Source organism: Garra rufa, chromosome 1, assembly GCF_049309525.1.
Source record: "Garra rufa chromosome 1, GarRuf1.0, whole genome shotgun sequence".
Lineage (NCBI taxonomy): Eukaryota > Metazoa > Chordata > Actinopteri > Cypriniformes > Cyprinidae > Garra > Garra rufa.
In genome coordinates, this window is record NC_133361.1 from 73,082,896 (window position 1) to 73,110,232 (window position 27,337).

Genomic DNA, 27,337 nt, shown 5'->3' on the forward strand with positions numbered 1-27,337 from the left:
CGTCAAGACCAGAGAGGGCAGTCCAAATAGTAACCAATAAACAAGGCAAAGAAACAAGGCAAACAAAACAAAACCATGGCAAAACTATGACAAGAAACCAAGTTGTGAAAATAACAAAAACAAGGCAAGGAAATCTGAAAAATGTTGAGTAGATTCCACACAGCAGAACAATGCTTTGCACTCTCTGTTTGGTAATGGCTTCGTTTTATGGCCACCAAACAGGAAGTAACCAACGAGGCAGCAGAGGGAGCAGCAACAATCAGTTCATGGGTGAGGGCTCCCTCTGCTGCCTTTTGGCATTACAATATCCCATAAAAATATAAAGAATTAATCTTCTATACATATTTCTAAGGAAAACGCTTTACTGTATAATTTTTAAGGAGCATTCAGTTATTGACGTGGGAGGGCTGTTGTTCCCACGTCTGGCCCAGGGAGGGCAGCAGAGCTTGAATCAAACACAGGGAGCGCTGGTGTTTCCATGTCTGGCCAGAGAAGACCATAAATCCAGAGTCAATGCCAGGGTGTTGTTCCTAAATGCAGTTTAGGGAGGCCTCCAGCCCAGAGCCTGTTCCAGCCAAGGAACCCAGAATTTTCAGTTTTTTAGGGGGCTACATGACCAAGACTGCTCCCCCATGGCCCACCATGGCCTCTTCAGTTGCCTGCTCTGCCATGGCTCCCTGAGCTGCCTGCTTTGCCAAGGCTCCTACCCTCCCATCCCTTGATTGTATGTGGTGCAAAAACGCGTCTTTTGGAAAAGGGTCGATATGTCATACCTCCTGAAAGGCAATATGTCATGCCTCCCGTGTCATTGGACGGTCTATGGCAGCAATGGTGACAGCGGAGAGGCACCTGTGGTTGACCCTATCTGACATGAAAGAGAACGACAGGGTATCTTCCTACAGGATGCCCCGCTTGTGCCTTCTGGCCTGTTTGGCTATGCAGTCGATTATGTCATCAGCAGGTACCAGGAGGCACGAAAGCAAGCGGTGGCTTTTCATTGGTATCTTCCTCACCGCATCATAGCTGTGGCTGCTGGGCATGAACAGCCCCTCCCGTGTACCAGCTCCTCTTACCACGAAGCACAAACAGTAATCGTCGCTATTTGGGCCCCTCCACAGCGGGATAGAAACCAGCGGCGCTCTTAGCCGGGGGCTTCTAATGTGAGGCCTGACCTGACGGTCATGCTTCAGTCAAGGAAGTCCACAGCTAAGCGGTCCTGACTATTTCTCAGGACAACTGAGGGCAGCCCCTATTGGGGACTAGTGGATAGCACCGCATTCCACGGTGTCCATCTTCCCCCAATGCCCTCAGGTGATCAGTCTGCTACCCCTGCCAGGGCTACAGGGCACGGTGGTCTCCTGTGAGTCAAAAACTTTTTCCACCTGCTTGCATATTGGAGCCAAGGGGCTCGCCATCCCTATGGGGGTCCCTAGAGCAGTTAGTTCAGAAATATCCTGCCGGTCAGTGGTTACAGGATACCAAGCTAGCAGTTCAGGCAACATCAGAGGCCAGCCTCGAGAGGCTGGTTCCCTTAGTAGACTATTTAGCAGCTTGGAAACTACTGCCAACCGTGTCTGTGTGGGTTCTGCATACTGTAGAGAAATAAAATTAGATCCAATTAGGCGATCCACCACCACCTTTCCACGGGGTCTTTCCCACCAAGAAAAGTGTGCTATCTCCATTACAGAGGACCACTTATCTAGGTGAGATGTGGGATTTGACCATGATGCAGACACATCTGTCACCTGCTCGAATCGAGTCGATCCTCACTGCAGTCACGAGAGTCAGAGAAGGTCAGTCACTTGTTGTAAAAGAGTTTAAAAAACTATTGGGTCTGATGGCAGCTGCGTCCAATGTGATACCTTTTGGCCTGCTGCACATGAGGCCCCTACAGTGGTGGCTCAAGACCAAGGGGTTCTCCTCTAGGGGAAACCTGCTTCCAATGATCAAGGTCACGCAGGGATGCCTACATGCTTTAGACATGTGGAGGAAACCTTGGTTCTTGTCTCAGGGCCCGGTGCTGGGAGCTCCTTGTCGCCGTGTGACACTAGAGACAGATGCGTCCCTCACCGGTTGGTGAACGGTCATGAGTGGCTGGTCAGCCCGTGGTCTGTGAAGTGGTTGCCATCTCGCATGGCCTATCAATTGTCTAGAGATGCTGGCCATGTTTCAATCAGTGAGACACTTCGTCCCGGACCTAAGAGATTGCCATGTGTTGGTGCGCACTGACAACACAGCAGTGGTCTACTACATCAACCACCAGGGAGGTCTAAGTTCACGCCCCTTGAACAAGCTGGCGCAGCAGATACTTGTGTGGTCCCTGGACAAACTCGTTTTAGCTGAAAGCAATACACATTCCTGGGCATCTCAATTTGGGAGCAGACATCCTGTTGAGGCAGGGGCTGAGGCACGGGGAATGGATGCTTCACCCTAAGGTGGTGAAGCAAATTTGGAGAGTGTTTTTTGACCAAGCTCAGGTGAACCTCTTTGGAACTCGGGAGACATCGCAATGTCCCCTCTGGTACTCTGGTACACAGGAGTTCTGGAGAGAGTTTGCCCAGATGGGGAACATCTACTCCTAGTAGCCCCGTACTGGCCCGGGCCAAGTTTGATTCTCTGACCTGATTTCCCTTCTCGGCGGCTCTCCATGGGAGATTCCTGTCAGGAGGGATCTCCTCTAACAGATGGGGGCACCATTCTCCACCCCCGCCTGGAGCTGTAAAAAATGTGGGAAGACTCATAGTGTGTGGTCTCTCAACTTGGGCTGTTGAGACCATCCTCCAGTCCAGAGCTCCCTGAGAAAAGTGTACACCCTGAGGTGGAGTCTCTTCTCTTCATGGTGTGCAGACCCCAAGTTAGGCCCACTACAGTCAGTACAGTTGTACAGTGGACTTCATGCAGGCTCATTTTGTTCACAGGGATATCCCACTCCACTTTGAAGCTGCTCGTGGCGGCAATCCTGGCCTACCACACCCCTCTTGGTGGCTTCTAAGTGGGCAAAAATCCCCTGGTTACACACTTTCTCAGTGGTGTGCCGAGGCTGAGGTCTCCTTAGCCTTGTCTTACCTAAAGAGAGTGGGGGACCTGCAGGCCCTTTCCGTGGCCCCTTCCTATCTTGACATTGCGCCTAGTATGGCCTAATTTTTTCTTTACCCTAGAGCAGGATATGTACCCAAAGTCTCTACCTCTACACCACAGCCCGTCATGCTTCAGGCATTCTGTCCTCCTCCCTTTACAGATCCAGACCAGCAGAAGCTTAATGTGCCCAGTCCGAGCACTGGACACCTATGTCCACAGAGCTGCCCTTGGGCGTAGGTCGGACCAGTGGCTAGTATGTTACGGTAAACCCAAGAGAGAGTTTGCCGGCTTCCAAACAAACTCTGAGCAGATGGATTATAGATGCTGTTTATGAGTCCTCTGGTCTCCCCTTACCTTTGGGGGTCAAGGCTCACTCTACTTGCGCTATGGCTGCTTACAAAACTGCTCTTTCGGGTGTCCCAATTCAGGACATCTGCAACGCAGCGAGATGGTCCTTGCCCCTCACCTTCATCAGGTTCTATGACCTAGACCTCCATGCCACTCTTGGCGCCTTTATTCTCTTGTCCTAGCTAATCCTAGGCAGGGATTTGGAATTCTGGAGACATGTGCATCTCGTTCCCCATATCGTTTTTGGATGGAGACTATGCATCTCGAACAATACTTCCTGCATCCCTGCTAGCGCTCGTGTCAGTCTCCGAAAATAACGCTGTTTTTCTCTCGCACATGCTTTTATTGCATCCTGACTGCTTTCGTCACCAGCCTATGATGTCAAGCCCTTCTATTGAACAGTTTACAGGTATATCAGAGCGTGGTCGTTCCCCATAGACTTTTTACCCCTCTAAAGTGTAATAATGTCCCGTATCTCAAACACGCTGCAGTAAAATACTTTCATATTTGGTTTGTATAGTATGGGACGTCCTGAATAAGAACTGATCATTGTTTTTTTTCTACTTTTTAGAAATGGGGTCAATAAACCCCTCTAAAGTGTTACAATGACCCATATCTCAAAAATGCTACAGTAAAATGGTTTCATATAAGGTATGCATATATTATGGGATGTCCTGAATAAGAACTGATCATTGTTTTTTTCTACTTATTAGAAATGGGTTTTTTATACCCCTCTAAAGTGTAATAATGATCCATATCTCAAAAATGCTACAGTAAAATGGTTTCATATGAGGTGTGCATATAATATGGGATGTCCTGAATAAGAACTGATCATTGTTTTTTTCTACTTATTAGAAATGGGTTTTTTATACCCCTCTAAAGTGTAATAATGATCCATATCTCAAAAATGCTACAGTAAAATGGTTTCATATGAGGTGTGCATATAGTATGGGACGTCCTGAATAAGAACTGATCATTGATTTTTTCTACTTATTAAAAATGGGTTCCCCTTCAGTCGAATCACTTCGACGTTACATGGGATCTCGCCTGAGAGACCGATCATCTCTGAGCCTTATATAAAAAGGCCAATTGCAAATTGGCGAGTGGACGTGCGCGTCGGCCACTCCCCCGTACATACGGGTATATAAGATGGCGGCGCGCATCACTCAAACAGACTTTCGCTTTCAGAGCCTTCATGCTCAAGCCTTCCCTTCTCCAGAAGAAGAATCTTCAAAGACTTCACGTTCCTGCTGCTGTTCTTCTCTGCTGGCGTGCGCCGATCGAATAAGAGACAAAGCTTTACTGAAAGAGTGAATTTCTCGGCGCCGCCAGCGGGGTCCCGCGGGCGGCCGTTTTCACGGCCATAAAAGCCTCCTGCGTTCCAGCGAGCAAGCCCCATTGAGTGCACAGTGGTGCCGCGGTTTCCTCCCTGGGCAGACCGGGACTAAAAGAGCAATTTCTCACGGCTGTGTAAAGACGTTCTTTTCAGAATGGCTTTCCGGCCGTGCGCTTCTGGGTGTGGCAGTTTCCTCACCTCACTGGACGGACATGAAAGCTGCTTCACATGTCTGGGCATCGAACATGCTGAGGCAGCTTTCATGGATGGTTCATGCATTCATTGCGAAAGCATGACCATGGGAATGCTGAGGACTCGCCGCTCGCTCGCGGGCAGGCCCCCCTTCGCGCCCCACGGCCTGCGGAATTTTTCCGCCGCTGTGGCGAGGCACGAGGGGGAATTTCGAGTCACGGTGCCGAACGTTCCGCCGGCTCCAAAAGCCCTGCGGTCTTCCGCCCGCCAGCATACCCCCGTCGAGATGCCAAAGCAGTACGCCTCCCCGCCAGCCGGGCTGGGCGTCTCCTTTGGCGCTCCTCAGGAGGAAGAGATGTCTGACGCTGCGTCAGAGGGAGAGTCAGGGGGTGAGGACGCTCTTCCGGCGGCGCGGCTCCCCTCCGCGGTTGCTGCCCCGTCGGAGGCAGACTCCGAGCTCTCGGCTATGCTCCTCCGAGCCGCCAGGGGGATCGGCCTGGAGGTTACTCCATCGGCCTCGGCCGATCCTTCTCGGCTGGGCGACTGGTTCCTGGGGACGGCTCCGGCGGCATCGCCTCGCCCTCCCCCGGTGCCATTCTTCCCGGAGGTGCACGAGGAGCTGGTTAAGACCTGGCGGGCGCCCTTTTCATCTCGCCCGCTGCCCAGCTCCTCTCCCCTCGCCACCCTTGATGGCGGGGCGGCCAGGGGGTATGCGTCGGTTCCCCAGGTCGAGCGCGCTATGGCGGTGCAACTCTGCCCGCGTGGCGCTGCCACCTGGCGGGGCCGGTCGCGTCTCCCATCCAAGGCGTGTGAGCGCTCGTCCGCCCTTGCGGGCCGCGTTTTTCACGCTGCGGGCCAGGCCGCCTCGGCCCTGCATGCGATGGCGACCCTGCAGGTCTACCAGGCCAAGGGGTTGAAACAGCTGCACGAGGGTGGTCCTGACCAAGGTACGATGCAGGAACTCCGCGCTGCCACCGACTTCGCCCTTCGTGCGACGAAGGTCACGGCGCGGGCCCTTGGTCAGGTGATGTCCACGGCTGTGGTCCAGGAGCGACACCTATGGCTCTCTCTGGCCCAGATGGCAGATGCCGACAAAGCACGCTTTCTCGACGCTCCCATCTCCCAGAGGGGCCTATTCGGCGACTCTGTCGAGGACTTTGCCCAACAGTTCTCGGCAGCCCAGAGACAGACGGAGGCGCTTCACATCCTGCCCCGCCGCGATGCTTCCATCCCGCCGCCGGAGGCACCGCCTCCGCCTGCACGTCGCCGAGGGCGCCCCCCTGCGGCCGCAACATCTACGGCTCGCCCCCCTGCGGAGGCCCACGACGCCAGGTCGGCGAGAAGGGCCCGCAAGCGCAGAGCCAGCCGCAGGAGAGTGGCGCCGCCCGCGGCACAGGGACCGGCCCGAAACACTCGCAAGAAAACTGCGAAACGTCCCTGACGCGGGCCTCCAGAGGTGATTGAGACTGCTCCTTAGGGGATGCTAACATCTACGCTCCCCGCTCCCGGTGGAGGGCCGGGAGCCACTGTGTGCTTCAATGCTGCCGTCGGCCAACGGTCGACGGTACCCACATTTTCTCAAAAAGAGCAAATTTCTCACCTCTGGCTTCGGCCTCGAGTTTCCTTCCTGAGCAGCACTTACACTCCTCGGAACCAGACTCGCGGCTGGTCTTCGCCAGCGCGGGATCCAGGGAAGAAGGTAAGCACTGCTTAGTGCACTTAGACACTTCCCCAGGACGCTCATCCTTCTGGGTTCTGTCCCCTTCCCTGTCTCCCCTTAGGCTGCCCCACCACGGTCACGTCGGTCAACGTTCCCTTGATACCACTACGCTGGTTGATACGGACGGTACGGCCCGGCCCCAGGCGTCCGCCCAGACTCAGAGGTACCCCTTACATTCTTATTCGGGCAGGCGTGCCTCTGTTCTGCCTGCGGAGGTCGCGTTCCTACTGGCGAAGGACGCGATCCAGCCTGTCCCTCCCCCGGGACGAGGTCGGGATCTCTCAGTCCCGACTTCACGTGTCCAGTTAAGTGTGGTGGGTTAATATCCGCCCTGGATGGAGCTCTGTCCCGATCCCTTCTCAGGCTGTCGGCACACTCGCTCACGACGAAGCACATACAGGTATGTTTCCGTCTCCAGGGCTGGGTTGCAGCCATCTGCCTGAAGGGCACCCGCTGTCGCGTCTCGATTTCCCCCCGACACACACCCCCTCGGCGGTCTGCTCCGGGGGTCGAGCTCTTCAGCGTGGGGTGCTTCCATTTGGCCAGTCCCCCTCCTTCCTGCCTTTTTTAGGCCATGGGAGCTCCCCTGTCTCCTCTTCGGCAGACAGGACTTCGCATCATCAACCGTCTCTTCGACTGGTGCTTTGCCAGCCCACTCGTGAGTTCCGTTGTGCGAACTTGGGGACCTGGTGCTTCGGCACCCCCGCCATCTGGTCCTTCAGGCCAACCGAAGGAATCCATTCCCTCGGTCGGGAGCCCGACTCGGTCCACAAGACAGCCCGCCTTACTACTAGGAGCGCACAGTCAGTGCTGTAGTTCCTGAGTCAATCAGGCACAACATAGCGGTCCTCTCAAATTTGAGGCTCCTGGGGCACATGACAGCTCTAAGCCGCTTAGAGCCGCTAAGCTTGTTCATGTGAGACCGCTTCAGCACGATCGAGTCCCATGATGGGCATGGCACCTCGGCCCACTCCGGACTGGCGTTTTCCCGCAGTTTGGCCATCAAGCCAGCCCGTGGCTACCACGGGTTGGGTTGCCATGTACGACAGAGGTTTACAACCTCCCCATCTGCTCCCATGGAGTCCAACGTGGCAGATTTGCTACTTGCCATTCACTTGAAGCAGGGAAACTCAACCGTGCAGCCTCTCGGCTCTCACGGCAGTCCACCCACCTGCAGGATGGCGACTCCACCCCGTGATGCAGCTAGTTTGGAGAATATCGGTAGGCCAGCCACATTCGCTCGTCTTCCGATTCCTCCCTTTGCCAGCTGCCTCTTTCTGAGTAACGCTGGCTCACAGCTGACCTCCGGGGCCCAAGTACGCCCTTCCCCAGCGAGCCTCCTTGCACAGACAATGTGCAAGTCCAGGGAGGACGAGGAGTAAGTCTGTTGGTTGCGCTACAACAATGGCCCACCCGGACTCAGGTCTTAGTAACCGTTCCCTCGCGGCAGTCCCTCCCTGTAGGGCACGGTATGACACCCCAGACCTCTCCGGCCTTCACAGACCGTGATACAACTATCACTCAGTACCGAGCTCCCTTACTAGGCAGGCTTGCGCACTGAGATGAGGTCTATTTTGCTGGCTTTCCACAGAGATACACGACTGCAGTAATGCTTCCCTTCCTGCAGGAGAGTTGAGCGCAGGCTGTCCCCTCGACTCTCCAAGTATATGCCGCTGCTTCGCCGCGTATCACATGCAGTAGATGGAGCTAAGTAGGCAAGCATTCACTGACCGTGAGGTTTCACAGAGGTGCCCAGAACGCACCCCTCACCCTCTTGGGGCCTTCCCGTCGCCTTCAGAGCTGCGGGACGCTCCAATTGAGCCATTGGCCTCAGTCGAGCTAGTATTCCTGTCATTAAGACAGCGCTCCTGACCGCCCTGGCTCCCGTCAAGAGGGCAGGAGACCTACAAGTTTTCTCTGTCAAGTAGCACCTCATACCCTCTGGGACCCCCCCGTCGCCTTTCAGGGCCGCGGGTTGCTCCTTTGGAGCCATGGGCCTCAGTAGAGCTAGAATTCCTGTCATTTAGACAGCGCTCCTGACTGCCCTGGCTTCCATTAAGAGGGTAGGATATCGACAAGCTGAGGTTCCTTAGAGGTGCTTAAAGCTGAGGTTCCTCAGAGGTGCTTAGAACGCACCTCATACCTCTTGGACCTCCCCGTCGCCTTTCAGGGCCGCGGTCGCTCCATTGGAGCCACTGGCCTCAGTCGAGCCAAAATTCCTGTCATTAAGACAGCGCTCCTGACTGCCCTGGCTCCCATCAAGAGGGCCTACAAGCTTCTCTGCCAGCAAAGTGTGTCGAGAAATTCGGCCCGGCGTCTTCCACGTTACCGTCGAGACCCCGGCCCGGTGCCCAAGGTTCCCACCACGCCTTTCCGCGATCAGGTGGTGAACCTGCAAGCTCTGCCCTGGAGGAGGCAGACCCAGCCTTGCGATGTCGTGTCGTTAAATATGTGAAACTTGAATCACTCGGCACTTCAGCCGCACCAAGCAGCTTCATCTGCCTCGGGATTCAGCAGAAAGGGAATGCTCCCCGAACTGAGGTTGGCTAAATGGGTGGTAGATGCCTTCTCCCTGTTATACTCAGGGACAGCTATGATCCTTGGGTCACGGCACCTCACCAGCAGATGTAAAAACCAGAAGCTGCGGGCTGGGCGACACCCTACCTTCGCTTGGTTCTACAACCTTGCGCAGAGGCCGTTCTCCCGTGTCCTAACATGAGGACTCACAGGTGAGCGGGAAGACCGGCTGGTGTCGGTTTGCGGCGCCATTCCCACGTGGATCCGTGCGCTATTTCCCAGAATGTTCCCTCCGGCGAACCCTGGGTCCTCCTGCCCCGCAGTCAAGGCTAGACGCGGAGTAGTCCTGCACTGTGATCCTGCCTGGGTCTCCTTCGCCCCGCAGGTTGTGGCTTAGTTTTTATTATTCCAGCGGAGGAGACCGCTGTTTCCCTCGTGTATCCCTAAAAACCTTTATGGATATATTGAATTATTCTCATTTCCACATGTAAAGATTTCATGTGCTCCGCCCCCCCAACCCATGCTTCAGTACAACTGGCATCCCTGGAAGGGCCCCCTTATTGGGCCTCGGGGCGTTGGGAAGGTTACGTTACACTTCGCCTGCCGGCACGTATACTTGTCAGCACGTGAAGTTGTTGCGTAACGCGGCGTCAGGGTCGTGGCCTTTTCCATAGGGCTAGTTCCCATGTAACGTCGAAGTGATTCGACTGAAGGGGAACGTCTAGGTTACGAAGGTAACCCACGTTCCCTGAAGGAGGGAACGGAGACGTTACATTCCCCTGCCACGCCCCTGGCGTCGCGCTGACGCTGGCTTGACGGCTCTTCAGCGAAAACCTGTTTGAGTGATGCGCGCCGCCATCTTATATACCCGTATGTACGGGGGAGTGGCCGACGCGCACGTCCACTCGCCAATTTGCAATTGGCCTTTTTATATAAGGCTCAGAGATGATCGGTCTCTCAGGCGAGATCCCATGTAACGTCTCCGTTCCCTCCTTCAGGGAACGTGGGTTACCTTCGTAACCTAGACGTTTTTTATACCCCTCTAAAGTGTAATAATGACCCATATCTCAAAAATGCTACAGTAAAATTGTTTCATATGAGGTGTGCATGTAATATGGGACGTCCTGAATGAGAACTGATCATTGTTTTTTTCTACTTATTAGAAATGGGTTTTTTATACCCCTCTAAAGTGTAATAATGACCCATATCTCAAAAATGCTACAGTAAAATGGTTTCATATGAGGTGTGCATATAGTATGGGACATACTGAATAAGAACTGATCATTGTTTTTTTCTACTTATTAGAAATGGGGTCAATAAACCCCTCTAAAGTGTAATAATGACCCATATCTCAAAAATGCTACAGTAAAATGGTTTCATATGAGGTGTGCATATAGTATGGGACGTCCTGAATAAGAACTGATCATTGTTTTTTTCTACTTATTAGAAATGGGGTCAATACACCCCTCTAAAGTGTAATAATGACCCATATCTCAAAAATGCTACAGTAAAATGGTTTCATATGAGGTGTGCATATAATATGGGACGTCCTGAATGAGAACTGATCATTGTTTTTTTCTACTTATTAAAAATGGGTTTTTTATACCCCTCTAAAGTGTAATAATGACCCATATCTCAAAAATGCTACAGTAAAATGGTTTCATATGAGGTGTGCATGTAATATGGGACGTCCTGAATGAGAACTGATCATTGTTTTTTTCTACTTATTAGAAATGGGTTTTTTATACCCCTCTAAAGTGTAATAATGACCCATATCTCAAAAATGCTACAGTAAAATGGTTTCATATGAGGTGTGCATATAGTATGGGACGTCCTGAATAAGAACTGATCATTGTTTTTTTCTACTTATTAGAAATGGGGTCAATACACCCCTCTAAAGTGTAATAATGACCCATATCTCAAAAATGCTACAGTAAAATGGTTTCATATGAGGTGTGCATATAATATGGGACGTCCTGAATGAGAACTGATCATTGTTTTTTTCTACTTATTAAAAATGGGTTTTTTATACCCCTCTAAAGTGTAATAATGACCCATATCTCAAAAATGCTACAGTAAAATGGTTTCATATGAGGTGTGCATGTAATATGGGACGTCCTGAATGAGAACTGATCATTGTTTTTTTCTACTTATTAGAAATGGTTTTTTTATACCCCTCTAAAGTGTAATAATGACCCATATCTCAAAAATGCTACAGTAAAATGGTTTCATATGAGGTGTGCATATAGTATGGGACGTCCTGAATGAGAACTGATCATTGTTTTTTTCTACTTATTAGAAATGGGTTTTTTATACCCCTCTAAAGTGTAATAATGTCCCATATCTCAAAAATGCTACAGTAAAATGGTTTCATATGAGGTGTGCATATAGTATGGGACGTCCTGAATAAGAACTGATCATTGTTTTTTTCTACTTATTAGAAATGGGTTTTTTATACCCCTCTAAAGTGTAATAATGACCCATATCTCAAAAATGCTACAGTAAAATGGTTTCATATGAGGTGTGCATATAGTATGGGACGTCCTGAATAAGAACTGATCATTGTTTTTTTCTACTTATTAGAAATGGGGTCAATAAACCCCTCTAAAGTGTAATAATGACCCATATCTCAAAAATGCTACAGTAAAATGGTTTCATATAAGGTATGCATATATTATGGGATGTCCTGAATAAGAACTGATCATTGTTTTTTTCTACTTATTAGAAATGGGGTCAATAAACCCCTCTAAAGTCTAATACTGTCCCATATCAGAAAAGAACCATCAAAGACACCAATAAATAACACGGATCTTAAAGCAGAAATGCAAATAAACAAGTAAGTAAACATTCACGAGTATTTTGTAGTATTATTTCTCAGTCCTGGGCGTCTAAATGAAAAGCGCTCTGCAAGCGCGTTCTCTCTGGGCTGTTTCTGAAACTACCGTAATGACTGTAATATGCGCGCACTTTTAAAGTCAATCGCGGCTGGCTTGACCGTGTTTTTCTGAACCGCGGCTGGCTTTACCGCAGTAAAATTTTCTGTACAGCTGCTTTGCACCGAATTGTATCATGAAAAATGAATTGAACCGGATTAACATTAGCTTTGAAGCTCCACAAAGATGTGTAATTTTTGGTGTTTATCATTATTATTATTATTTTTTTTTTTCAAATAACATACAGCACGTTAGGTTAAAACGATATTAAAATAAGAAAATGAGAAGAAAAAAATATAAAAGCCTGCTCTCATGTGACTGACTGCTGTGACGTATGCTTCTTCTGACTCTTCTCCAGTTTCCACCGAAAACCGAAAGTTGACTCAACAGGAAAACGCGGAAGTTATGAAGACTTAAAAAACGGTCTCAAACATCACATTAAGGTAAATCCATTTCTCGGCTTCTGATATAAATGAATAATAATGTATATTTTTTCGCATTCGCTTTCGTGTTAAAGCCGATCCTTCAACTTTAACACCATTTAATGATTTGTGAGTTTTGAAAAAGTGAATGGAGCTGGACAAGTTCATCTTCAGGATTATATAGATATCGAGCTCTAGAGCTTCTCCTTTTAGTCGAGATTAATTTGCAATCGTAAATATAGACTAACACAGCAGGAAATAAACATTTCAACTGAAAACGAGTCGATTTAAAGACATTCATGTGATTCTGGCTTACGCCTATTTCTGCCATAAAAATTCAGTAGACCCTCATTGAACTGTCTGGTTTTGAGTGCGGTAAAGTTGGTTTTATGTTGGACATTCGTTTGACATTCGGCTTGGAAATTTAGGGAGCGTCTCTAAAGTGTGAACAAAAAAAAAAAAACACACACGGCTATAAAACATACGTAGCATTATACAAATGTACTATTAAACATTTTAACAAAAAATGTTTTGGTACAAAAACACATTAGCTTACACAACGATTTTTTTAAATGTCTTCATACTTCATACTTCTTTACTTGATACTTCTTCATGCTTCTTCACCACGGTACACAACCATCAGCAAAATATTCACATGTGTCACACCTTATATAGCTTTGTGAACATTTTTTTAATATTTATTTTATGGGACATTGTAAATAGGCAAATGTCTCTTCTAAAGAGATAGAAAAAAAAATTATCTACATTGACCAGACAGAAGCTGGAATCGAACCGAGGTTACTGTAATGTCTATAGTTCACGGGCAAATGCTCCACCACAACACCACCTGAGCTTTTTTGTTTAACTTTTTAGTATCATATGTACTAAAATGTTTCAGAACATATGCCCTGAAGTTAATTGTAATTGTAACACAAACTGTTTGTTTGTGTTAAAAACGTAATAAAGCTGCTGGTAATAAAACCTCATTATTTCACAACTGTTGTAATGTCTTCACATTTCTTTTCATCCACGACTCAGCAATTTATCTAACAGAAAAATGTATAAAAGGTCCTCGTATTATGACCTGATGACGTTGTAAATTGTACTTTGACCTGACATAAGCAGGAACCGAACTCAGGTTATTGTGATGTGTTCTATTCACTGGCAAACACTCTACCACAACACCACTTCTGCTTGTTTGTGTAACATCATATTTACATTTGCTGATTATGTGCCCTGAAGCTAATTGTAATTGTAGCAAACCATTTTTTTGTTAAGTCATGAGACGTGATGACATCATACACGAGTCGGATTCTCAAAAGACCAATTGCTTTATTTTTAATGAATTTTTCCATCATTCAACTCTATTATACTTCCTGGTCATGTGACTTGATGACATCACAACTGCTCTACTTTGTTTAGACGCATTTCCTGTCCATCATACACGAATCGGATTCTCAAAAGAACAATTGCTGTATTTTTAATGAATTTTTCCGTCATTCAACTCTATTATACTTCCTGGTCATGTGACTTGATGACATCACAACTGCTCTACTTTGTTTAGACGCATTTCCTGTCCATCATACAGGAGTCGGATTCTCAAAAGAACAATTGCTGTATTTTTAATGAATTTTTCCGTCATTCAACTCTATTATACTTCCTGGTCATGTGACTTGATGATATCACAACTGGTCTACTTTGTTTTCACTCATTTCCTGTCCATCATACACGAGTCGGATTCTCAAAAGAACAATTGCTGTATTTTTAATGAATTTTTCCATCATTCAACTCTATTATACTTCCTGGTCATGTGACTTGATGACATCACAACTGGTCTACTTTGTTTTCACTCATTTCCTGTCCATCATACACGAGTCGGATTCTCAAAAGAACAATTGCTATATTTTTTATGAATTTTTCCGTCAAACAACTCTATTATACTTCCTGGTCATGTGACTTGATGACATCACAACTGGTCTACTTTGTTTTCACTCATTTCCTGTCCATCATACACGAGTCGGATTCTCAAAAGAACAATTGCTGTATTTTTAATGAATTTTTCCGTCATTCAACTCTATTATACTTCCTGGTCATGTGACTTGATGACATCACAACTGGTCTACTTTGTTTTCACTCATTTCCTGTCCATCATACACGAGTCGGATTCTCAAAAGAACAATTGCTGTATTTTTAATGAATTTTTCCGTCATTCAACTCTATTATACTTCCTGGTCATGTGACTTGATGACATCACAACTGGTCTACTTTGTTTTCACTCATTTCCTGTCCATCATACACGAGTCGGATTCTCAAAAGAACAATTGCTGTATTTTTAATGAATTTTTCCGTCAAATAACTCTATTATACTTCCTGGTCATGTGACTTGATGACATCACAACTGGTCTACTTTGTTTTCACTCATTTCCTGTCCATCATACACGAGTCGGATTCTCAAAAGAACAATTGCTGTATTTTTTATGAATTTTTCCGTCAAATAACTCTATTATACTTCCTGGTCATGTGACTTGATGACATCACAACTGGTCTACTTTGTTTTCACTCATTTCCTGTCCATCATACACGAGTCGGATTCTCAAAAGAACAATTGCTGTATTTTTAATGAATTTTTCCGTCATTCAACTCTATTATACTTCCTGGTCATGTGACTTGATGACATCACAACTGCTCTACTTTGTTTAGACGCATTTCCTGTCCATCATACACGAGTCGGATTCTCAAAAGAACAATTGCTGTATTTTTAATGAATTTTTCCGTCAAACAACTCTATTATACTTCCTGGTCATGTGACTTGATGACATCACAACTGGTCTACTTTGTTTTCACTCATTTCCTGTCCATCATACACGAGTCGGATTCTCAAAAGAACAATTGCTGTATTTTTAATGAATTTTTCCGTCAAACAACTCTATTATACTTCCTGGTCATGTGACTTGATGATATCACAACTGGTCTACTTTGTTTAGACGCATTTCCTGTCCATCATACACGAGTCGGATTCTCAAAAGAACAATTGCTGTATTTTTAATGAATTTTTCCATCATTCAACTCTATTATACTTCCTGGTCATGTGACTTGATGACATCACAACTGGTCTACTTTGTTTTCACTCATTTCCTGTCCATCATACACGAGTCGGATTCTCAAAAGAACAATTGCTGTATTTTTAATGAATTTTTCCGTCAAACAACTCTATTATACTTCCTGGTCATGTGACTTGATGACATCACAACTGGTCTACTTTGTTTTCACTCATTTCCTGTCCATCATACACGAGTCGGATTCTCAAAAGAACAATTGCTGTATTTTTAATGAATTTTTCCGTCAAACAACTCTATTATACTTCCTGGTCATGTGACTTGATGATATCACAACTGGTCTACTTTGTTTAGACGCATTTCCTGTCCATCATACACGAGTCGGATTCTCAAAAGAACAATTGCTGTATTTTTAATGAATTTTTCCATCATTCAACTCTATTATACTTCCTGGTCATGTGACTTGATGACATCACAACTGGTCTACTTTGTTTTCACTCATTTCCTGTCCATCATACACGAGTCGGATTCTCAAAAGAACAATTGCTGTATTTTTTATGAATTTTTCCGTCAAATAACTCTATTATACTTCCTGGTCATGTGACTTGATGACATCACAACTGGTCTACTTTGTTTTCACTCATTTCCTGTCCATCATACACGAGTCGGATTCTCAAAAGAACAATTGCTGTATTTTTAATGAATTTTTCCGTCAAACAACTCTATTATACTTCCTGGTCATGTGACTTGATGACATCACAACTGGTCTACTTTGTTTTCACTCATTTCCTGTCCATCATACACGAGTCGGATTCTCAAAAGAACAATTGCTGTATTTTTAATGAATTTTTCGATCATTCAACTCTATTATACTTCCTGGTCATGTGACTTGATGATATCACAACTGGTCTACTTTGTTTAGACGCATTTCCTGTCCATCATACATGAGTCGGATTCTCAAAAGAACAATTGCTGTATTTTTAATGAATTTTTCCGTCAAACAACTCTATTATACTTCCTGGTCATGTGACTTGATGACATCACAACTGGTCTACTTTGTTTAGACGCATTTCCTGTCCATCATACACGAGTCGGATTCTCAAAAGAACAATTGCTGTATTTTTAATGAATTTTTCCGTCATTAAACTCTATTATACTTCCTGGTCATGTGACTTGATGACATCACAACTGCTCTACTTTGTTTAGACGCATTTCCTGTCCATCATACACGAGTCGGATTCTCAAAAGAACAATTGCTGTATTTTTAATGAATTTTTCCGTCAAACAACTCTATTATACTTCCTGGTCATGTGACTTGATGACATCACAACTGGTCTACTTTGTTTTCACTTATTTCCTGTCCATCATACACGAGTCGGATTCTCAAAAGAACAATTGCTGTATTTTTAATGAATTTTTCCGTCAAACAACTCTATTATACTTCCTGGTCATGTGACTTGATGATATCACAACTGGTCTACTTTGTTTAGACGCATTTCCTGTCCATCATACACGAGTCGGATTCTCAAAAGAACAATTGCTGTATTTTTAATGAATTTTTCCATCATTCAACTCTATTATACTTCCTGGTCATGTGACTTGATGACATCACAACTGGTCTACTTTGTTTTCACTCATTTCCTGTCCATCATACACGAGTCGGATTCTCAAAAGAACAATTGCTGTATTTTTTATGAATTTTTCCGTCAAATAACTCTATTATACTTCCTGGTCATGTGACTTGATGACATCACAACTGGTCTACTTTGTTTTCACTCATTTCCTGTCCATCATACACGAGTCGGATTCTCAAAAGAACAATTGCTGTATTTTTAATGAATTTTTCGATCATTCAACTCTATTATACTTCCTGGTCATGTGACTTGATGATATCACAACTGCTCTACTTTGTTTAGACGCATTTCCTGTCCATCATACATGAGTCGGATTCTCAAAAGAACAATTGCTGTATTTTTAATGAATTTTTCCGTCAAACAACTCTATTATACTTCCTGGTCATGTGACTTGATGACATCACAACTGGTCTACTTTGTTTAGACGCATTTCCTGTCCATCATACACGAGTCGGATTCTCAAAAGAACAATTGCTGTATTTTTAATGAATTTTTCCGTCAAACAACTCTATTATACAGGGTGGGCCATTTATATGGATACATCACACATCAAACTTATTGGGAATTTCACAAGAAAAACAATGGTGTGCTTGGTTTTAACGTAACTTTATTCTTTCTTGAGTTATTTACAAGTTTCTGACCACTTATAATGTGCCACAAACAGGACGTTAACATCACCCACCAATCCCATTTTATTAAGGTGTATCCATATAAATGGCCCACCCCGCACGTCATCTTGCATTACCCACTGTATTATAAATCTAAACATTTGCATCTTTAGTTATTTTAAAATAGTTTTTTTTTTTTTTATCATTTGTATATGTTTTAGCATTTGTATATATGTTATATATGGGTCATTGACGTATAAGGATTTTCAACAGGTCAGTTTTCTGTATCTGTATCTTGTAATTGTTCAAGCATTAAAGATGTTGTATACACATAAATTCATATAAAACTAAATTATTAAGTGATATTAGTGTTTTTTTTAATCTAAATTTATTGGCCATAGCCTTAAAAACATGTCATGTGGTGTGACTATGATTTATAATAAAATTAACTCTTTTCCTTAACATGCTTAACATTTTATTTAGATGTTCTCAATAATTAAAATCTTAATTTTTTTTCTTTTGAGTTTTTGTAAATAATGATCTTAGTTTTTTGTTCTACAACTTCAGATTTGCCATCTTAAATGTAGTTATCAGTCTTATTTTGTCCTGTAAATTGTATAAAACTGATACAAATGTTTTAAAATGTTTTAAAAATACCATTCACTTTAGGATGCTGTAGCAGTTAGCCATGTTTCAACCACAGAAATTAGATATTTTATTTTTAATTTCATACAGTTATCGCTATTTTTGGTCGCATCACATGATGAGTTGGTTGCTCCAAAAGACAAAAGACCTTATATCATTGATTTTATCATTGCACAGATTGAACAAAATACGTCCGAAATTACTCAAAATGCATAAAAATCTGTTCCAAATTATACTAAAATAAAGTATTTTTGTCTATAAACCATCAACGTGATAACCAAATGTGGTAATTACATACCAGCCGTTAAAAAGATTTATTTTTCCAAATTTAAAAGTGTTATAAATTTGCTTGATACTTACATGGTTCTTTGGCAAATTGGGATATGATGCAATGTCCTGTCTTTGAATGGATTTCAACATTAAAGAAAAAAAATTATTTCCTGATGGACGTACCACATGATATCCAATAAGATGGACATCACCAAACAAAGTTTGTTTGTATATTATGATGGAAATATAAATACAAATACTTTGCAATTTTATCCAAGATTACAAAACACTTCGGAAATCATGCCAAATAGTGCAGAAAATTAATCTGAATAAATTTATGGTCATTTCAAAGACGTTTCCAAAACAAAAGTTATAGACGGATGGTGGCATCACATGATATTTTGACACCTTGAATAACAGAAAAATTACAAATAACTTTTTTTTTTTTTTTTAATGTTAAAGTGAGTAGATGGGAGAGCTACTTCATATATATGGTATATTTTTACACAATTAAACCAATTTGAAACAGAAAAAATGAAATTGGACAGAAAATGTAGGCGTCACGTCAGTGACCCATAAATAGTGGCCAAAATTATTAGAACACTAATATTTTCACCAGATAAAAAAAGGTTTTAAGTCAGTTATTTCTACCTTTTGCTGTAGTGTGTAAGCAGGAAATATCAGTTTACATTTCCAAACATCAATTTTCCATTAAATGGCCATCCATGAATGTGTAGTGGAGCTTTATTAAAAGTTGTCTATGACTTTTAGTATTTTAAAATCTCATGAAATTATACATATTGAACAAGATTTCACCTAATGTTGGCATAAATGGATTTTTGCTCACACAAACAAAAATATGACACCACTGATCATTCTACACTCTAAAAAATCGCACTGTAAAATAACAGTAATCTACTGGCAGCTGTGGTTGCCAGCATTATACTGTTATTTTATACCTCTCTACCGTTAATTTACAGCTCTTCATTTTTACAGTATGTTACCGTTATTATACCATGTGGTAACTCATTTTATTTTGGAAACCAATTGCTTCAAACCATTTGAGTTAAAAAAAACAACACTATTGTTTATATGGTGTAAGTACAGTGAATTTATTTAATTTGAGTCCACTAAGAAGAAATATTTCTTCATATAAACCCACAAACACTTAAAGTGTAATAAAGAAGCAATCGACTTTTACTCAAATCTTTATAAATTGTCATTAACTAACGAAAGCACAAATTTGTGTAATAAAGTGCTTAGTAAAGAGATTGTCACTATATCAGCAATTCCACAATTACTGTCTTTAAATAAAGCAGCAAAACCTCAGTGCTTGCGGCTCATCATTGCCTGAAGCACAAGCTCTACTCTCCAGCACAATGGTCACCCACAAAACTAAATTAAACTAACAGATCTCTCTTGTACAAAAACACACCAGTTAGGCACAATTAAATATTTTCTCTCCTTACCAGTTAATGACTTTGCATAATTGTTTTTCTATGATCATTCACTAATATTTTAGAGAAAATAACTTGATTTGCTTAGTAAATATGACTGTTGTGTTTTACAGTATATTACTGTTTTTTTCTTGAATTAACAGTAATCTACTGGCAGCTCTGGTTGCCAGCATGTTACTGTTTTTCTACAGCGTGTTGCCGTAAATTAATTACAGTTTATTACTGTTAAATTACATTTCATGCTGTTTTTTTTTTCATCGTGCATCTTTAACCCTTTAAAACCCACAGCAAAATCCTCAGTTTTAAATGAACACTTATAATGTGTCAACACTACAGAGTGTTTGAGTTAATGAGATAATTATATGATTGATCACGTTCTGATTGAGCATTAGTGATGAACACCAGCTGTTAACAAACAAAATCGCTGAAGAAAAACACAAAAACAACTGACTTCAGCCACAGCCTTAGATGAAATCAACTGAAATAAAAGAAGACATTAAATCTCTCAAGATCTGATTAAACTCCTAAAACAGCCTTACCAGCTTCACTTATTACCACACTGAATTTATTTCTGTTAGACGTCTAGAGAAGAGAGTTGCAGAGGTTTAGATGTTTTTTTTTTTCACTACCACGGTGGAGATCAGTGTTTACTTTAGTTGGGCTCTTGAACCTTGACATTTTAAATCTACTTTTTAAGTTGTTGTAATTATGTGTGTTTGCAACAAAATTGTCATGGTGAAGAAAAAAAAAAAAGACAAGAAAAAATCTAGACTTGTTTATGGTTTGGTAGTGACACTGATTTTATCCAGTGTCTTTTCTTTCATTGAATATTGATGCTAGATTTAAAAAAAAAAAAGAGCATTCAGTTATGAAAACACCACTCATTAAAAAAAAAAAAACAACAACTTTAGATACACACATCAAGAATCATGTATGAATCTCAACAATGGTGAGGTTTTGTGCTGATACCCAGCATGCATTGCAGCATGAAGCTTACGAATTGTCACCATTGTTGAGATTCATGTGCTGATTCTTCATGTCTCCATTTGAGTATAAATGGTACAGTAGTTATAAATAATATATATTGAATCCTTTTTTTCTTATTGCCATATTGCCAAAAAATCTCCTGCACAGCAAAATCCCCAGTGTTAAATTAACACTGAGTGTGGACACATATAGACACTGAAGCAGTGTTGAAGTTAACGAGATAATTAGGTGATTAACAAAGTGACGATTGATCATTATTGAAGACACCTGATGTTAATAAGAGAATCACCAAAGGAGAAAACCAACATTTCTAAGCTACCATTATAGTGGTCAGTGTTTGCATTAGTTGGGCTCTTGACCCTTAAATCTTCAATATTAGGTCTTGTTTGACTGCAATTGCTGAGTTATAACAGCCAGACAAGCAAAGAACAAAAGTCATCAGGTGGCCTTGAATGTGCTTGACATAATCATCATATAGTGACTTGAGTATTTGACATAGGGTTCCCTTACAGACAAGAAACTGTGAACAAAAGAGCAATCAGTTTTGGCATAATCAGACAAATGAAAATGAAAAAAAGAAGTTTATTTTAATTTAGACACACAGACATGAAGAATCAGCGTGAGAATCACAACAACGGTGACCATCAAAAAGCGTGTTGTAACCAATCAGAACTCATCCATGACTCCCATCATGCATTGCGGCATGAATAAATTATAAGAGTTCAGAGTTGATCTGTTTATCTGAATATGCCGTTTGTCACCATTGCTGAGATTCATGGGCTGATTCTCGATGTCTATGTGTGCCTAGGTGAAATACCTGTTTTTTAAACAGGTTGTAAAAAAATATTTCCAAAATGTATAGGAAATGCTGGATCATCTGTGGATTGTCAAGGCTACTGTAATAAATACAAATAAAAAATAAAAAAACCTAAGATATTAGACACTAGGTGATTCACGTCAAACAATGAATATGTTAAAACATAATCATCACCTGATGACATGAGCTTATGTCTGGCTGTTTTAACTCAAATACAGCAGCCAAACAAGCCCTAATATTGAAGATTTAAGGGTCAAGAGCCCAACTAATGCAAACATTGACCACTATAATGGTTGCATAAAACTTTTGGTTTTCTCCTTTGGTGATTCTGCTTATTAACATCAGGTGTCTTCAATAATGATCAATCATCACTTTGTTAATCACCTAATTATCTCGTTAACTTCAACACTGCTTCAGTGTCTATATGTGTCCACACTCAGAGTGTTAAATTAACACTGGGGATTTTGCTGTGTGCTGTAACACACTTGGTGGAAAAACAACAACAACTATAGATCATGTTCATGCTCAACTAAAAATAGCCAACATCAACTGACCAGCATTACTGTAACTAATGCATCATAAAAACCCAGTTGCAGCAACAACAACAACAACAAAAAAAAATCTATGTTTAATGTCAAGAGTCCGGAGCCCAATTCAATTAAAGCAAACACTGATCTCCACAATGGTATCGTCAAACAAAACAAAACATCGTCATCTAAACATCTGTTCATTCTCAATAAGATCTTCTATAGACATCTGACAGAAATCAAATGTGTCCGGTTAGAAATGCGTGAAGTTGGTAAAGCTGTGTGTTGAATTGTTTAAATTTTCAGTTGATTTCATCTAAGGCTGTGGCTGAAGTCAGTTATATAGTTCTTGTGATTGTCTTGTTTCTCTGTCAATCAGTGATTCTGCTCATTAACAGCTGCTGTTCGTCAGTGTCTGAAGTCACTCATTAGTTTTCATTATCGGTCCGTGTACGTTTTGTTCATTTCATTTTCAAATTGAAACTAAATAACCAGAAGTAAGAAAACGGCTCAGATTTTGGCTCGATTTTTCATTTTTTGTTTCACGGGTAGAAAACAGATAAACGACTTCAAAATTGGTTTTCCACATGTGGGCGGTCACGAGACGCCCCTTTACGCCGATTGGTCAACCAAATCTGGACCGGTGACGCCATTCACTGTTCGTTCAACAAAATAAAAGACTATTATTTATTTATTTTCATTCTTTTTTAATTGCAGTCTTTAAAACAACGAACATATAAGGATAATAACATTAATTGCATCAAAATATAATAAAATTATACACTTAAAAATAAGAAAATAGAAACAATAAGAAAATCACATGTTGGTTACAAAGTATTCAAACAAAACATCTTAAGCTTTCAAATAATTTAAAGCTTGTGCCACGTTGTTTATTGTAAGATGTAAAAGATTTTGCTGAATTATTTTTAATATAAGTATCTGCGGTACCCAGACAGCGCAAAGAATAACAGATCAGTGTTCAATCAAGTGTAAATGCACACAGCAGTCATAACTTTTCTTTTAGACATTATGCTCCGTTTTGGACAAGCGATGGTAAGTGCAAATAGGCTGAAGGTACCGTGGATAATTAAATTTTTACTGCACTGTATATCAGCCACGAACGTTTAATTTCGCCAGGATTTAAGTTAAGTATGCACAGCCTTGATGCTTAAGTAAAATGTTGATATCAGCTAGATAAAAAAAAAATAACGCTTTGGCTTGAAAAGTCGGTGTTACACGGTGTTCGGCCATCCACCGATTAAATTAATTGTCCACCCCCCCCCCCCTCCCCCTTACTTTTTTATAGAAATGTTATAAAGAAATTTTTTTATAGAAATAATATCACTGTAGTTATACAATACAATCGTCCGCTTCATACAGCACGAACAACAGCAAGAGATGAGTGATTCAGCGAGATGACTGACACGACGATAGATAGATAGATAGATAGATAGATAGATAGATAGATAGATAGATAGATAGATAGATAGATAACATATAGCTCTATATCTGGTGAGCACATTATTGGCTTCTTCCAATACATTTGGTTGTCAAGTAAGTTTTTTTTTTTATTATAGATTAAAAAAAATGTACTAGTTGGTGATCCGGTGTAAATATATAATACGTATAAAATGAGGGGGGGGGGGGGGGGTTTCTTTTTCTTTTTTTTACTTTTTTTTTTTTCAATTTTTTTTTTTTTTAACTCTAGCCTAATATTTTATTTCCCAGGGCCCACCCAGTAGGTGACCAATTAAGTGTCATTGATTATCTAGCTATTGATCAACATTTAAGCATGTAGGCTGTGCACATTTAAATCTCAGCAAAATAAAATGTTGTGGCTATATTGGTATATGTATATTACCTACAGGCACCTATATTTTTTCTTAATTAACAAAAGTTCACTTTGCGCTCTTGTGCTTCTGCCTCCGCTCTGGTCGTGTCAATCATCTTGTTGGATCACTCATATCGTGCTCGTGCTGTATAAGAAGCAGACAGTGGTCCCGCTGAACTACCTTGATATTATTTATATAAAAATTATTTCTATATAATATTTGAATAAAAAAAAAGACGGTGGGGCGGTGGGCAAGTAATTTAATCGTTAAATGGCCGAACACCATGAAAAGCGACTTTAAAGCGTTATTTTTATCTAGCTGATATCAACCTTTTACTTAAGCATTTCTGTGCACACTTATGCTAACTTAAATCCTGGCGAAATTAACGTTCGTGGCTGATATACAGTGCAGTAAAAATTAAATTATCCACACTCTGTACCTTCAGTAGATTTGCATTACAGTATTTGCACTTACCATCGCTTGTCCAAAACTGAGCATAATGTCTAAAAGAAAAGTTATGACTGCTGTGCATTTACACTTGACTAAACACCGATCTGTTATTCTTTGCGCTGTCTGGGTACCGCAGATACTAGATTTAAAATAATTCATCAAAATAAAACATGCTGGGTGCAGATTAATATTTGTGAAATAAATATTTGTGAAACGAGTTAGGTTGAACAGAAGAAAGCCCAGAGGACTATCATCTTGTTGACTCTCATTTTAATAGAAAAGGTATACAATGGTTAAAAGAATCAAGAAATAATGCTACAGAAGCTGCAAATTATTTTAAAGCCGTAAATCTTGTTTGAATAACTTGTAACTATACTCCTTGTGTAAACATGATTTTCTTTTTGCTTTTCCAATTTTATTATTATTATAATATTTTAGTTATACTGTATTATATTTTGATGTAATTAATGTTATTGCACTTGTATGTTTGTTGTTTTAAAGACTGCAAAAGAATGAAAATAAATAAATAATGGTCTTTTATTTTGTTGAACGAACAGTGAATGGCGTCACCGGTCCAGATTTGGTTGACCAATCGGCGTAAAGGGGCGTCTCGTGACCGCCCACATGTGGAAAACCAATTTTGAAGTCGTTTATCCGTTTTCTTCCCATGAACCAAAAAACGAAAAATCGAGCCAAAATCTCATTTTTTCGTTTTCTGAACAAATGAAAAAACAAATAAATGAGCCGGTTTCTTATTTCTGGTTATTTCGTTTCAAATTGAAAATGAAATGAACAAAACGTACATCGACCATTATCTCTGTAAGGTGGACTATATTAGTAAACTCATGTAGGGAATAGTGAATGAGGGTGTAGAGTTTGATTTTAAACACAGTCTCTGAGTGTCGATTTTGAACGCTGTTAATTCACAATACATAGCAGCAGGCTACTTTTCGAAATTGACAAATAATACCCAGAATGCACTGTTTTAATGGAAAACAGCATGTTACTGTCAAAATTTGGCCGTTATTTTACAGCAATTTTTAACAGTGAATACTTTACACAGATCCAATCAGTGACAGAGACTGGAAAAAAAGACCTCTAAAAAAGCACGAGAACTCCATGTGGCACTGCATTAGCAACAATTGCAAACTCTTTTGGACTATCAGGAATTAAGAACTCAGACTTATTGCAGAATGATCCAATTTTGTTTGAAAGGTTGTGACGCAAAAATAATACCATTTTTAAATCAGTTACCAAAGAAAAGAGATGTGTGTTTATCAAATCAAACACACATCTCTTAAAGATATGATGTGTGTCAGGATTATTTATTTATTTATTCAAATTAAAGAAGAATAATTGAACATTACAAAAATATTGAGATATGAATACAAATACACAGAATATAACAGAAATCTTACAGTGTATAACAGTGAATAAGAGGAGAAAAAACTGATAAACAAAATAAAGTACTACAAAATAAACTAATAAAATACCACATAGAGAAAAATAAATACAATAAAAAAATAAATCTAGAAACAACTAAACAATAGTTCAAAATTTCTTCCTTTTCCCTGAAGACATATTCAAATGTTATAGCGGGGGAGCATAACCAGAAAAAATTCCTCCATGAAATATAACATGCCGTTCTTTTTGTTATTCATCTATATTAGAGACTTTTTCAAAACTTCCATTTCTGATAAAAATAAAATACACTTTGGTATGCATTTAGCAAATTTCTATTTATGAACCTTGGGGCACGCCTCTTTGTTGAACCAAAAAATCTGATTTACTCCCATTTAATACTACACTGTTTTCTATTATGCAAGTATGAATTAAACCACCTAATTGCATTTTCAGATAAACCAATTGCATGAAGTTTGTCTAAAAGTAAATATCGATAAACTAAATCAAAAGCTTTAGATAAATCAAGAAAAATGGCACCTGTGAGTTTACAATCATCAGCAGCTGAAAACACATCATTAATAAACCTAAGCAGTGCAAAAGTTGTAGAAGGATTAGACCTGAAGCCAGATTGACATGTGATAAAATATTATCAATACTTAAATAATCCAAAAGTTGTTTATATATTAGTTTTTCAAAAACTTTAGCTAAAGAACATATTATAGATATAGGTCTGTAATTATTAAGATCGAGTACATCACCTCCCTTATACAAAGGAGTAATACGTGCACATTTCCAAATAGCAGGCAACTCACATGTGAACAGAGACAAATTAAATAACTCAGCAAGTGTATGTAGAGTGTAAGTAAATGAGAAGATAATTTAAGAAACTTATTTTCAATACCATCCAGTCCAACACCACTAGCCCCACTTAATTCATTAATAGCTGAACTTCAATAGATGAAATCATCCTAAACTCAAAAGAACTACTACATGATAAAGTATCATCTATAGAACCAGTATTCAAATAAGAGTCAGATACTAAAGTAGAACAAACTGATGAAAAATGCTGAGTAAATAATTGAGCAATCGATAAAGAATCATGTA

The 27,337-nt window shown here is 41.4% G+C and overlaps 1 pseudogene; it reads left to right on the top strand.

Annotated features, from left to right (window-relative positions):
• The first annotated feature begins 828 nt into the window (after nt 1-828).
• The window catches only part of LOC141319798 (GTPase IMAP family member 9-like), a 33,957-nt pseudogene continuing 7,448 nt past the window's right edge, over nt 829-27,337 (top strand).